The sequence below is a fragment of the Brachyhypopomus gauderio genome, unplaced genomic scaffold (genome assembly GCF_052324685.1).
Source record: "Brachyhypopomus gauderio isolate BG-103 unplaced genomic scaffold, BGAUD_0.2 sc762, whole genome shotgun sequence".
Classification (NCBI taxonomy): domain Eukaryota; kingdom Metazoa; phylum Chordata; class Actinopteri; order Gymnotiformes; family Hypopomidae; genus Brachyhypopomus; species Brachyhypopomus gauderio.
In genome coordinates, this window is record NW_027507582.1 from 1 (window position 1) to 12,500 (window position 12,500).

General features: G+C 47.5%; 1 long non-coding RNA gene across 1 annotated transcript in view; it reads left to right on the forward strand.

The window, feature by feature from the left end:
* Positions 1–4,327: 4,327 nt before the first annotated feature.
* Positions 4,328–12,500, forward strand: part of LOC143507934 (uncharacterized) — a 12,637-nt gene continuing 4,464 nt past the window's right edge. The window contains exon 1 of the long non-coding RNA XR_013129028.1: positions 4,328–4,494. This is a non-coding gene — a long non-coding RNA (uncharacterized LOC143507934). The remainder of the gene's footprint in view (positions 4,495–12,500) is intronic.

The following is a 12,500-nucleotide window of genomic DNA, read 5'->3' on the forward strand; positions in this document are numbered from 1 at the left end:
TGTTTTATGTACTTGTAAAAGTCCTCTAAATATTTGCCACTAACATCGCAAATTTATGCACAAACATAAGCAGCGTGTTCGGCGTGTGCCTGCGTCTCATGAACACGGGCCTTGTTGTTCTCATTTTTACATGAGCACTGTTTATGTCCTTCATATCTGTGGCGAGGCAGAGTTCAAAGGCCTGGTCTGTCTGCTGTGTCTTTGGGAGAGGAGATCCAGCGATTCCGGTTCCTGCACAAACCTGTCCCGGGTCTGTGATAAGTTGGACAGAAATTCATGGGAGATTACCAGGCGGGCCTGCCGAGCCCTGCCGAGCCCTGCCGCAGTGCCTGTAATAGATACGCTCTAACACTAAATCCTAAAAGGCCCTGCTACATCTGTCAAGCATGCCCTGGGAAGACTCCCCTAGTTCAGATGTTATCGCTGCTCCGCCTGCATCAAAAGATTTAGTGTCCACCCTGGAGGATGGTTATGTAGCGCGGTTTGCTGGGTAACACAACAAGCCAGGCAGACTGGGGGGCAGCGAGAGGCGAGTCATGGGGGGGGGGGGGGGTATGTGGGGTGGGGGGTGTTAAAGTGGGTAAGATAATGGACTAAAAACGGACAAAAAGTGCTAGGGGAAGTAGACAGGAAAAGAAAAAGAAAAGAAAACAGGGGAAGAGAAGAGTATGGTGGTGGCATTGTGACCAGGCTCTCCCACACTCAGTGCACCCTCATCCCCTACACTCCTCCTTTCACCTCCCTCACTCCCTCTCTCCCTCCCCCAGCACAGAGCAAACACTGAACCCCAACCAGGGCTGCAGAGTGGGAGAAAGAGGTAAGGACAAAAGAGAGAGAGAGAGAGAGAGAGAGAGAGAGAGAGAGAGAGAGAGAGAGACAGGGGGCGTGAGAGAGAGAGAGAGTGAAGAGCAACTGGCAGCTCTCTTTCCCCCCTCTTTCTTGGACTCCAGCTCGACTTTAATCTGTAGCCTTACCAGATCATTACAGGGCTACTGGCCCTCTGGGAGCCGGGGGAAAAACTGACACGAGCTGTCTTCTCCTCTCCCCAGCACTGCTTCATCTGGGCTCTATTAAAAAATTTAAAGAGCCTCCAGCAGGTTCTTAGCCCCGAAAATGGACAGTATCCAAGTGGCAAAGGGAGAGAGGGAGAGAGGGAGAGAGAGAAGAGCTGGGGGGTCTGGAGAGTCAGGCCGGAGCCCATACGTGCGCAAGCCCAGACAGCTGCACCAGGGCTGGGGAGGCCCGCAGTGACGCTGCCTGGCCCGCCCGCTCCACGGCGCCATAAGAAAACATGATTATATTATTATTTGAGGGTCCGCTCGGTGTGCTCCCCGGCACGAGGGTGGGGGGGGGAGGGCGAGGCATTTAGGGGATTAGGATACGTAGCGTCCCCATGGGTCGGCTGCTAATCAGAACCCTCCCGAGATTTCGCCAAGATTTTCTCCTTATGAATAATTTCACCAAAGGCAGAGAAAACGGGCACATTATTTAGAGAGGGAGAGAGCCTTTTGATGTATTTTTCCCTGAATAAGCACTGGTACTCGAGGATTTCAAGCCCTTCAGAGCAACAGGGACCAGCTTATTAAATGCTCCTGCCGCAATGCCTGCGAGCTAGTCGAGATTAATATCAGCGTAACCTGTTACTTAATTCATTATGGGGATACAGGCTAATTTGATTTGATATTATTTTAATAAAGTTCTGTGATATATAAGATTGTTTCAGGCTATCAAAATAATTTTCCAGTTATTACAGTTATTCAAGCAAGTCCTTTGATAGCAGTAGTTGGTCCTCGCCTGTCCTGAATACATTAGTCCACGAATGATTCATCGCTGCTGTGTTGAAATGTTGTGCCAGTGAAGCACTGTGTCAATGCACAAATGTATTCTGGAGGTCTTTGAAGAAGACAGAGGAGCATCGTCAGTGAGAGGAGGGTGGGGGGATATATATTTTGTACGCACCAGGCTAACACATGTCATCAGTAGAACTGTCCTTTATTTTAAGCTAATCCGAACACGGGGACGTGGACAGAGGAGGCAGTGGACCCTTTTACACTGTACGGAGTGCCATCTTTCATTATTAAAGATCTCTGTTGAGTATTACAATATCGCCCTTCACACCCAGAGCGCAGTTGCTGTCACCAACAGATGAAGGGGAAAACACGTCTCAGCCAAGCAGGGGCCACGTACGTCGATGGCATACATCACTCTGCAGATCGCAACACTATATGTTCATTCTGCCCTAGTGCTGAACGGAGCCTGTTAATATACGAGATGTTAGCGGTATTATGATATTGATATGATATGATGATTTCCGTTAGGAACACTGAGAGAGCACCGTGTACGCACTGCCTGTCTGTTTGCTATGGGAACAGTCACCAAATCATCCTGTGTGCTGATACTGGGTGCTGTGCGAACCTGAGGACTGTATGACAAATACATCTGTATTACTTTTAAAAGTTGCCTTTCCACTGTTTGTTTTATGACTTCAAGCATTCAGCCAGGAAATCTTTAGATACTTTTTTTCTTTCTTGATCAATCAATAATTTATTACAAATGATTATTCATGATATTGACTACCCTAAGGTTCAAACATTAAACAATTCATTAAACCAATTTATTTTTTAACATTCATCAATTTTTTGTAGCTTTTCTCCTCTACCAGGTTTACTCTTCTTTAACGTTTACCTTGAATCAGAAACAGTGTATTAGTTGGTCAGATGAAATCATTCAAGATCATGGGTGTTCAAATCTCAGTCCTCAAGGTCCAGGTCCAACAGAGTTTCCACCCGCCATTTATCCAGGAGTCAAATGTGATGACTAAGCATGTCAATCATTAACCCTTTCATCAACTATGAAGGATTACAAAACCCAGGACTGGATTTGGATTTAAGGTCCAAATTTGAATACTAATATTCTAGACTGTTATATTTAACAGTCTTGATGCGTAATTTAGCAATTGCCATTAATGTATAAAGTAGTAGGTCTAACTAAATTTTATAATAAGGGTAATATATCCTTTCCCCATTATCATGGTAACGAACAAGAAAACAGGTCAACAGTTACAGAATGAACCACCCACGGATTTATTTCTAATTAGTAGTTTGTGCTGATCATACCAGGATGCTCGGACTGCACATGCACATGGTGGAATGGACCAAAACGTTAATGGGACGGTCTGGTTCTAGCAAGACAAGACGGGAGCTAATGATCAGACACCAGGCCTGTGAGGTCTTGTTCGCAGCATTCACAAATCAAGCTTTTATATTCAACACGATACTGTCAAAAAAGACCATGATGACCGCGTTACACAGAGTACATGCGGGCTTGTTTCCACTCTTCCTCTCGTGCCCAGTAAGAATGACAAGGCCAGGCACTTCGAGATTTGTTATCTGTAAAACTTTCCTCGGTTTTCGATCGACGGTAAGTGCCGCGTTTACCGGTATCATTAGCTAGTCCCTTACAGCGGGGAAACGTTATGTCAAACCTTATTTGACGGTCCTTTTTAAGGGGGATGAAGCAGGGCATTGGTGTATGTTAATAATGCTTCAAGAGCTGCTTCAGATAACTAACACCCCTGGCTGCATGTCACTGTCACCCCCTCCTCATCATCTTCGTCCCTACGTCACGCCTCTTGTTTTGATTTATTTCCTGGTTTCCTTGTATGTGTACTTTTATTTTGAATTTCCTTTTGTGTCTGCCTTCATGCCCCTGTGTATTAGTTCCACCTGTGTCTCGTTAGAGCCTGGTTTCTGTCATTTAAACTCTGTGTTTCACCAGTCATGTTGCTGGTCATTGCATGTAGCCCCTGGTTGTTTTGTTCTAGTTTCTGCATAAAGTTAGGTCTGTCTAGTTGTTTTGTTTGTGTCTTTATGTGTAGTTACCAATCTGTTGTTCTGTTCTGTCTATTCTTCACCACCTGGCGTGTTCTTTGCTTGTTTTAGTCACCTTTTTGATTTGTAAGTTTGCCTCTGTTGCATTGGTTTGTCTGTATATTTGATATATCCTGGTTGTTGAATAAATTGTCTGTAGTTTGTGTATTTAGTAGATGGTTACATTCTTTAGTCTGGTTTGTCTTTGTTTAACATTTTCTTAATTGTAGTCATCCTCGCATGGCTGTTAATAAATCACTATATGATCTCCTGCACTTGTGTCCAGCCTTCCTCCCCAAGTCTGTACACTGCACAAAGTGTATTAAATTAGGTCTAGATGCACTGTGGTGGAGTTCCAGCAATGGGATTAAACACTATACTGTAGATTATAAAAAGCAATAAGACAGCTGTCTAATGAAAACCTAACCCTCACCTTAATACCCATTGCTTGCTCCACTTAAGCGATCAATAATCTGATTTGTTTAGACAGCTGAGGGTGTGTAGCTACCTTCAGCCGCTAGCTCGTAGCCCGCTCCCTGCCGGCCTGGGGAAACATTCATAGCAGACCGAATAAAAATGCCTCTCATCACTGCTGATTTGTTAGAGCAACAAAACCTGAAGACTGGTAAGTTGTGTGCTCTCCTGAGAATCGCAGCTTTCCAGGAGAACATGTGCTGTGAAAGGCAAAGCCCACAAGGTTGCTGCTGTTCTTGCAAGTTCCTCTGACCAGGTCTGTTTTCATGCTCCGTCTCGCTACTGTGCTGCAGTCTCACTGACGTTCTACTCGGTTTTTATTGTGCTGCTCTTGGAACCCCAACGTACTCGAGTCTTGGTGAAGTTACACTGCGTGTCCGTACGTTCCACATTGAGGTTTCTTTGATGAATATAATTATTCATTGAACATTCTGGGTCCGGGGTAGCTAACAGTACATCTTCAGCGCTTGGTAGCCGTCCTTATGTGACTTGCATATTTATCAGCTGAACAATATGTGTGTTCCCTGGGAATCAAACCCTTGACCCTGCTCCTGTTCACATCACACTTGTCTTGCTTTACTAGGTGAGCTACAGGACCTTAGTCTGCCGTGTGTGTTTGGGCACGTGTGAGTGTTAATGCAAAGCCACTGTAGTTGTGTCATGTACAGTAAAGGTCTTGGCTTGGGGAGCAGAAGGCTGCTGAGCTCTAAGAACCCCTGCTGTCTGGAGAGAGGGAGGGGACAAAGAGGAAATAGTGGCCATTAAAGAAGTCTCTCTGGGTGGTGCTCCCTCACTAGTGCACGGCTCACTGAAACAGCTTCAACACTGTATCCCCGGCCACACTCTCCGAGGCCTTATTACCACAAGGATTTGCCCCAAACTCCCTGCACACCCTGTGGGTGTCCCTTTCCCCCCAACCCTCATATCCTCTTTATGTGAAAGTCGGTTTAGAATTATGATTATTTAAAAAAAGAAGAAAAAAGCCACGGAAACGTCAGAGGACAAGAGGGTCTGAGAACTATCCTCTTGGCACAGAAATATCCTACTTTCTTTTTCTTTATCTTTTACTGTCTTAAATATTCATCTCTTAACTGGTTAGCTATAAACCGTGTCAAAGGTTAAGCAATAGAACAATTATTGGGGTCAAAGTGTGTGAGTGTGTCTGGCGTGTGGCGGGAAGCGTAGAACGTCTGGTCTTTCCTAGTGGAAATCCTGTCAAGTCTACCAGCTCCTGCACTCGGCGTTCGAAGGGCAGGAATTTAAATCCATCTAGAAAAGTAGCATCTTCCATCCCGGTGACTGATTTAGTAGAAAAGGAAAAATTACTGAACTGACCAAACATGATTTGAGAAGAAAATACTTCCAAAGAAAAGCATTCCTCTGTGAAGAACAATAAAATATATAGCTATTTCCCTACATTTTTAAGGCAAGAATTTTCCATGGTAAGACCCTCTGCTATCGTGGTTGATTTTCTCTCTCCTTATCTGGGCCGAGTCCAAAGTGTAACTGACCGCAGAGCCATTAGTCAGATGAGGGCTGTGTTTCTTGCTGTCCTCCTGCGCCTCACTGCTGAATGAAGCACTCACCTGGGCCTGGAGAAACGGCCAGTGAGATCACCGAGCACTTTCGCTGAATTACTATATGTCACAGCAGTAGCTGGACATCTGTAAGCTCTTGTGGTTTATTCTGGAAGAACAACAAGAACAGTCTTTCCTATTATCTATGGTTTTAACAGCAAGATATACAGTTTAATGCATTGGCTGAGTGGAAGTTGATGACGCACCAGATCTGGCGAACAACAGGCCTTGCGAAGAGCATCTTTTTTAGCCGCGTCGTCTTTATTTTGAAAATATATTTTGTTTGCTATAGAACAAGAATATTAAATCCTTCTTTTGGAAGAAAAGTAGGTGCTGTTACTATAGAAGGACAGCGAGCAGTCTGCATGTCCAAACCATGCACAGGTCCTAACGTAAAGGGGCTGGGATCCGTTCTCCCCTCTACCAGAACCGGCAGGTGATAAAGCAGTTTTACAGGCTAGTAAAGCTCCGCTTCTATGGCGCTGGATAGGGAAAGATGCCGGTGCCTTTATATGTACTATTATAATATTATTTTTGTTTTGCATCCATATTTATTGCATGTTGGTGTCCTTCACCGGTGGTGCTACAGTACCAGCCTGTAAATGCCTAATGCAGACGTGCATTTGGGACAGAGGGACCCCTACCGTCACTGGGGCCACTGGCACACAGCTTTGCATGCTTACTCCATAATATAATTGGCCCCTAGTGAGAGGCCCTAGCTTAAAGAGCGAGCTGCTTGTGAGGGGGAGGAGGGAGAGGATATGGCAACCCGGTTAGCCACAGCAGTTCTTGGACAACTGAAGAGGAGAAAATGTGGAAAAATGGCCGTCATTCCGAAACAAAATGCAGCTTTGTCAGCACATGGACATTTCATATTCATAAATGGGTCTCTGTAGAGGAAACGGTTCTTAAGTAAAAAAAAAATATTTTATTATTATAAAAAAAAAAAAAAAATGGTAGGCAGTCGTCCTGTAGTGTGTTATACTCAGAACTGCTTTGCTGCATGGTATATTTTGACATTCTCTCTACATAGAGATATTTACAATTGTAGTGAAGTACACAAAGTTTCCAAAGGAACAAGATGTTTCAGACAGAGGTCCATCATCTACTTCTACAGAGGTGCTTCAAAGCGCTTCTGGATTAGGAGGAGAAACTAGTATATTTCCTCTGAGAAATACTACTTTATATTATTTCATGATGCTATGATGCCGCGCAATATTCTGAGAAAAATATGTTTCAACCCCAAAATTATTTTTGCTTGCAGTGGTAATAATAAAGATGTTATTGACTAAATTATATTGATTGGTTAGTCCTGAGGCAAATCAGGCTGACCTTGGAATCCCTCAACACCGTCCTCTCGGCTGCCGTCCTCCTCACTAGCCACTCAATAATATATTATTTTATACATTTAAGCGGGACAACAAATAGCTGCACACTACAAGGTGAAGAATTGCTGCTAAATGTTTCATGGCTATTTGCCTGTAGGAATTTGGCAGCTCTGTGTGAAGAGTGATTAAAATCGGGCTTCAGTCGGGACTTGATTAGGGGTTGCCATTCAACAGCAAGGAGAGGGAAAAAGAGAAAGAGAAAGTAAAATAGAGGAGAAAAAATGATGTTTTTCCCCCTTTGCCTAAATCAGATAATGACCTTGAAGTCTGAGGTACGAGAGGAGCAGCGTTAACCACTTTCAAGCTGAAGCCTGATTTATTCGCAAGGTTAAAGGCAGAAAACAATTGCCATTGATTTGGTCTGGATAATTGCTGCATGTGAAGGTATCCTGCAGGACCTTTGTCCTGATGAAGAGGAGGAGACTAAAAGACTCGACGCCTCTTTTCTCCGTGGAGACGAGTCGTGGTGCGCACTCCTCCTTCTGTGTCGTGGTGGTGCAGGCCGGGCTCCCGGTAGCGACCGGGCCCAAGGTGCTCGGAGAGAGAGGCTGGTCCCCGGCCTTGGGCTACGCTCACCACCACGAGCCTGCAGGACCAGTACCCTGGCCTGGTGGCCAAGCCGTCTCAGGCCCGGATAAAACGGACACGCACGTAATCTGTTCGTGTTTTATGCCAACCACTCCGTGTGCCCTCCGCCCTGATGGGGGCCGCCCGGCTCTCTCATAATCGTGTTCTGTGGTGTGCGGTGCACTTGAGCAAAAAGCGATTTGGTGAATAAAACGCTGGCAGGTTTGTTCTTCACAAAGATGCGCGGGAAGGAAAGCGCGCACGCCCTCCGCAGGCTGGCGACGGCCGCCTTTGTTCCTGTGACTGAGATTCTGATGCTTGAGGAAAGCCGTCGTTATGCCTTGTGAAATATTCATCCGCTTTCAAATCTGCTCAGCTGTAACTGTTACTTGACAGACATTTAACCAGAATGGACCCCATGCATTATTAAAAGGTGTATACAGGTATACAGAGCAACAGGGAAGAGTTCATTTTTGAAAGTTGACGGAGCAGACACATCACCACTTTCCTTCTCTTCAGAAAAGTAAACACGTGTGACGTCACCACCTGCGTCCCCGCTGTGGTTCACCCGCTGTGTTTCACCCGCTGTGGTTCATTTTACTGGTGGCGCACAAAAACTAAATCGTGTGCCTCGCACTGCAGTGATGCTCTATTGTTGGATTGGGTCACCGCCTGTAAGCCCTCCCCCCAGCCTACATTACTCCGCCCCCACGCAGTGGCTATTCACCCGTGAGTCCTGCCAGGGCTCCTCATTTGAAGCAATTATGCATATCCTGCCCACCTGTATTTCGTATGTGGTCAGAGATGGAGTGTCCAGTTCACGGGAGTCTGAAAGCAGCTGTGCACCTCCAGAGCTGTGATTGTAGCTAACGCAGGAACACCATCTCACTCACGATGCTCCACCTCCAGAGCTGTGATTGTAGCTAACGCAGAAGCACCATCTCACTCACGATGCTCCACCTCCAGAGCTGTGATTGTAGCTAACGCAGGAACACCATCACACTCACGATGCTCCACCTCCAGAGCTGTGATTGTAGCTAACACAGAAGCACCATCTCACTCACAATGCTCCACCTCCAGAGCTGTGATTGTAGCTAACGCAGGAACACCATCTCACTCACGATGCTCCACCTCCAGAGCTGTGATTGTAGCTAACGCAGGAACACCATCTCACTCACAATGCTCCACCTCCAGAGCTGTGATTGTAGCTAACGCAGGAACACCATCTCACTCACGATGCTCCACCTCCAGAGCTGTGATTGTAGCTAACGCAGGAACACCATCTCACTCACGATGCTCCACCTCCAGAGCTGTGATTGTAGCTAACGCAGGAACACCATCTCACTCACGATGCTTCACCTCCAGAGCTGTGATTGTAGCTAACGCAGGAACACCATCTCACTCACGATGCTCCACCTCCAGAGCTGTGATTGTAGCTAACGCAGAAGCACCATCTCACTCACGATGCTCCACCTCCAGAGCTGTGATTGTAGCTAACGCAGGAACACCATCTCACTCACGATGCTCCACCTCCAGAGCTGTGATTGTAGCTAACACAGAAGCACCATCTCACTCACAATGCTCCACCTCCAGAGCTGTGATTGTAGCTAACGCAGGAACACCATCTCACTCACGATGCTCCACCTCCAGAGCTGTGACTGTAGCTAACGCAGGAACACCATCTCACTCACGATGCTCCACCTCCAGAGCTGTGATTGTAGCTAACGCAGAAGCACCATCTCACTCACGATGCTCCACCTCCAGAGCTGTGATTGTAGCTAACGCAGGAACACCATCTCACTCACGATGCTCCACCTCCAGAGCTGTGATTGTAGCTAACGCAGGAACACCATCTCACTCACGATGCTCCACCTCCAGAGCTGTGATTGTAGCTAACGCAGGAACACCATCTCACTCACGATGCTCCACCTCCAGAGCTGTGATTGTAGCTAACGCAGGAACACCATCTCACTCACGATGCTCCACCTCCAGAGCTGTGATTGTAGCTAACGCAGAAGCACCATCTCACTCACGATGCTCCACCTCCAGAGCTGTGATTGTAGCTAACGCAGAAGCACCATCTCACTCACGATGCTCCACCTCCAGAGCTGTGATTGTAGCTAACGCAGGAACACCATCTCACTCACGATGCTCCACCTCCAGAGCTGTGATTGTAGCTAACGCAGGAACACCATCTCACTCACGATGCTCCACCTCCAGAGCTGTGATTGTAGCTAACGCAGGAACACCATCTCACTCACGATGCTCCACCTCCAGAGCTGTGATTGTAGCTAACGCAGAAGCACCATCTCACTCACGATGCTCCACCTCCAGAGCTGTGATTGTAGCTAACGCAGGAACACCATCTCACTCACGATGCTCCACCTCCAGAGCTGTGATTGTAGCTAACGCAGGAACACCATCTCACTCACGATGCTCCACCTCCAGAGCTGTGATTGTAGCTAACGCAGGAACACCATCTCACTCACGATGCTCCACCTCCAGAGCTGTGATTGTAGCTAACGCAGGAACACCATCTCACTCACGATGCTCCACCTCCAGAGCTGTGATTGTAGCTAACACAGAAGCACCATCTCACTCACGATGCTCCACCTCCAGAGCTGTGATTGTAGCTAACGCAGGAACACCATCTCACTCACGATGCTCCACCTCCAGAGCTGTGATTGTAGCTAACACAGAAGCACCATCTCACTCACAATGCTCCACCTCCAGAGCTGTGATTGTAGCTAACGCAGGAACACCATCTCACTCACGATGCTCCACCTCCAGAGCTGTGACTGTAGCTAACGCAGGAACACCATCTCACTCACAATGCTCCACCTCCAGAGCTGTGATTGTAGCTAACGCAGAAGCACCATCTCACTCACGATGCTCCACCTCCAGAGCTGTGATTGTAGCTAACGCAGGAACACCATCTCACTCACGATGCTCCACCTCCAGAGCTGTGATTGTAGCTAACGCAGGAACACCATCTCACTCACGATGCTCCACCTCCAGAGCTGTGATTGTAGCTAACGCAGGAACACCATCTCACTCACGATGCTCCACCTCCAGAGCTGTGATTGTAGCTAACGCAGGAACACCATCTCACTCACGATGCTCCACCTCCAGAGCTGTGATTGTAGCTAACGCAGGAACACCATCTCACTCACGATGCTCCACCTCCAGAGCTGTGATTGTAGCTAACGCAGGAACACCATCTCACTCACGATGCTCCACCTCCAGAGCTGTGATTGTAGCTAACGCAGGAACACCATCTCACTCACGATGCTCCACCTCCAGAGCTGTGATTGTAGCTAACGCAGAAGCACCATCTCACTCACGATGCTCCACCTCCAGAGCTGTGATTGTAGCTAACGCAGAAGCACCATCTCACTCACGATGCTCCACCTCCAGAGCTGTGATTGTAGCTAACGCAGGAACACCATCTCACTCACGATGCTCCACCTCCAGAGCTGTGATTGTAGCTAACGCAGGAACACCATCTCACTCACGATGCTCCACCTCCAGAGCTGTGATTGTAGCTAACGCAGGAACACCATCTCACTCACGATGCTCCACCTCCAGAGCTGTGATTGTAGCTAACGCAGGAACACCATCTCACTCACGATGCTCCACCTCCAGAGCTGTGATTGTAGCTAACGCAGGAACACCATCTCACTCACGATGCTCCACCTCCAGAGCTGTGATTGTAGCTAACGCAGGAACACCATCTCACTCACGATGCTCCACCTCCAGAGCTGTGATTGTAGCTAACACAGAAGCACCATCTCACTCACGATGCTCCACCTCCAGAGCTGTGATTGTAGCTAACGCAGGAACACCATCTCACTCACGATGCTCCACCTCCAGAGCTGTGATTGTAGCTAACACAGAAGCACCATCTCACTCACAATGCTCCACCTCCAGAGCTGTGATTGTAGCTAACGCAGGAACACCATCTCACTCACGATGCTCCACCTCCAGAGCTGTGACTGTAGCTAACGCAGGAACACCATCTCACTCACAATGCTCCACCTCCAGAGCTGTGATTGTAGCTAACGCAGAAGCACCATCTCACTCACGATGCTCCACCTCCAGAGCTGTGATTGTAGCTAACGCAGGAACACCATCTCACTCACGATGCTCCACCTCCAGAGCTGTGATTGTAGCTAACGCAGGAACACCATCTCACTCACGATGCTCCACCTCCAGAGCTGTGATTGTAGCTAACGCAGGAACACCATCTCACTCACGATGCTCCACCTCCAGAGCTGTGATTGTAGCTAACGCAGGAACACCATCTCACTCACGATGCTCCACCTCCAGAGCTGTGATTGTAGCTAACGCAGAAGCACCATCTCACTCACGATGCTCCACCTCCAGAGCTGTGATTGTAGCTAACGCAGAAGCACCATCTCACTCACGATGCTCCACCTCCAGAGCTGTGATTGTAGCTAACGCAGGAACACCATCTCACTCACGATGCTCCACCTCCAGAGCTGTGATTGTAGCTAACGCAGGAACACCATCTCACTCACGATGCTCCACCTCCAGAGCTGTGATTGTAGCTAATGCAGGAACACCATCTCACTCACGATGCTCCACCTCCAGAGCTGTGATTG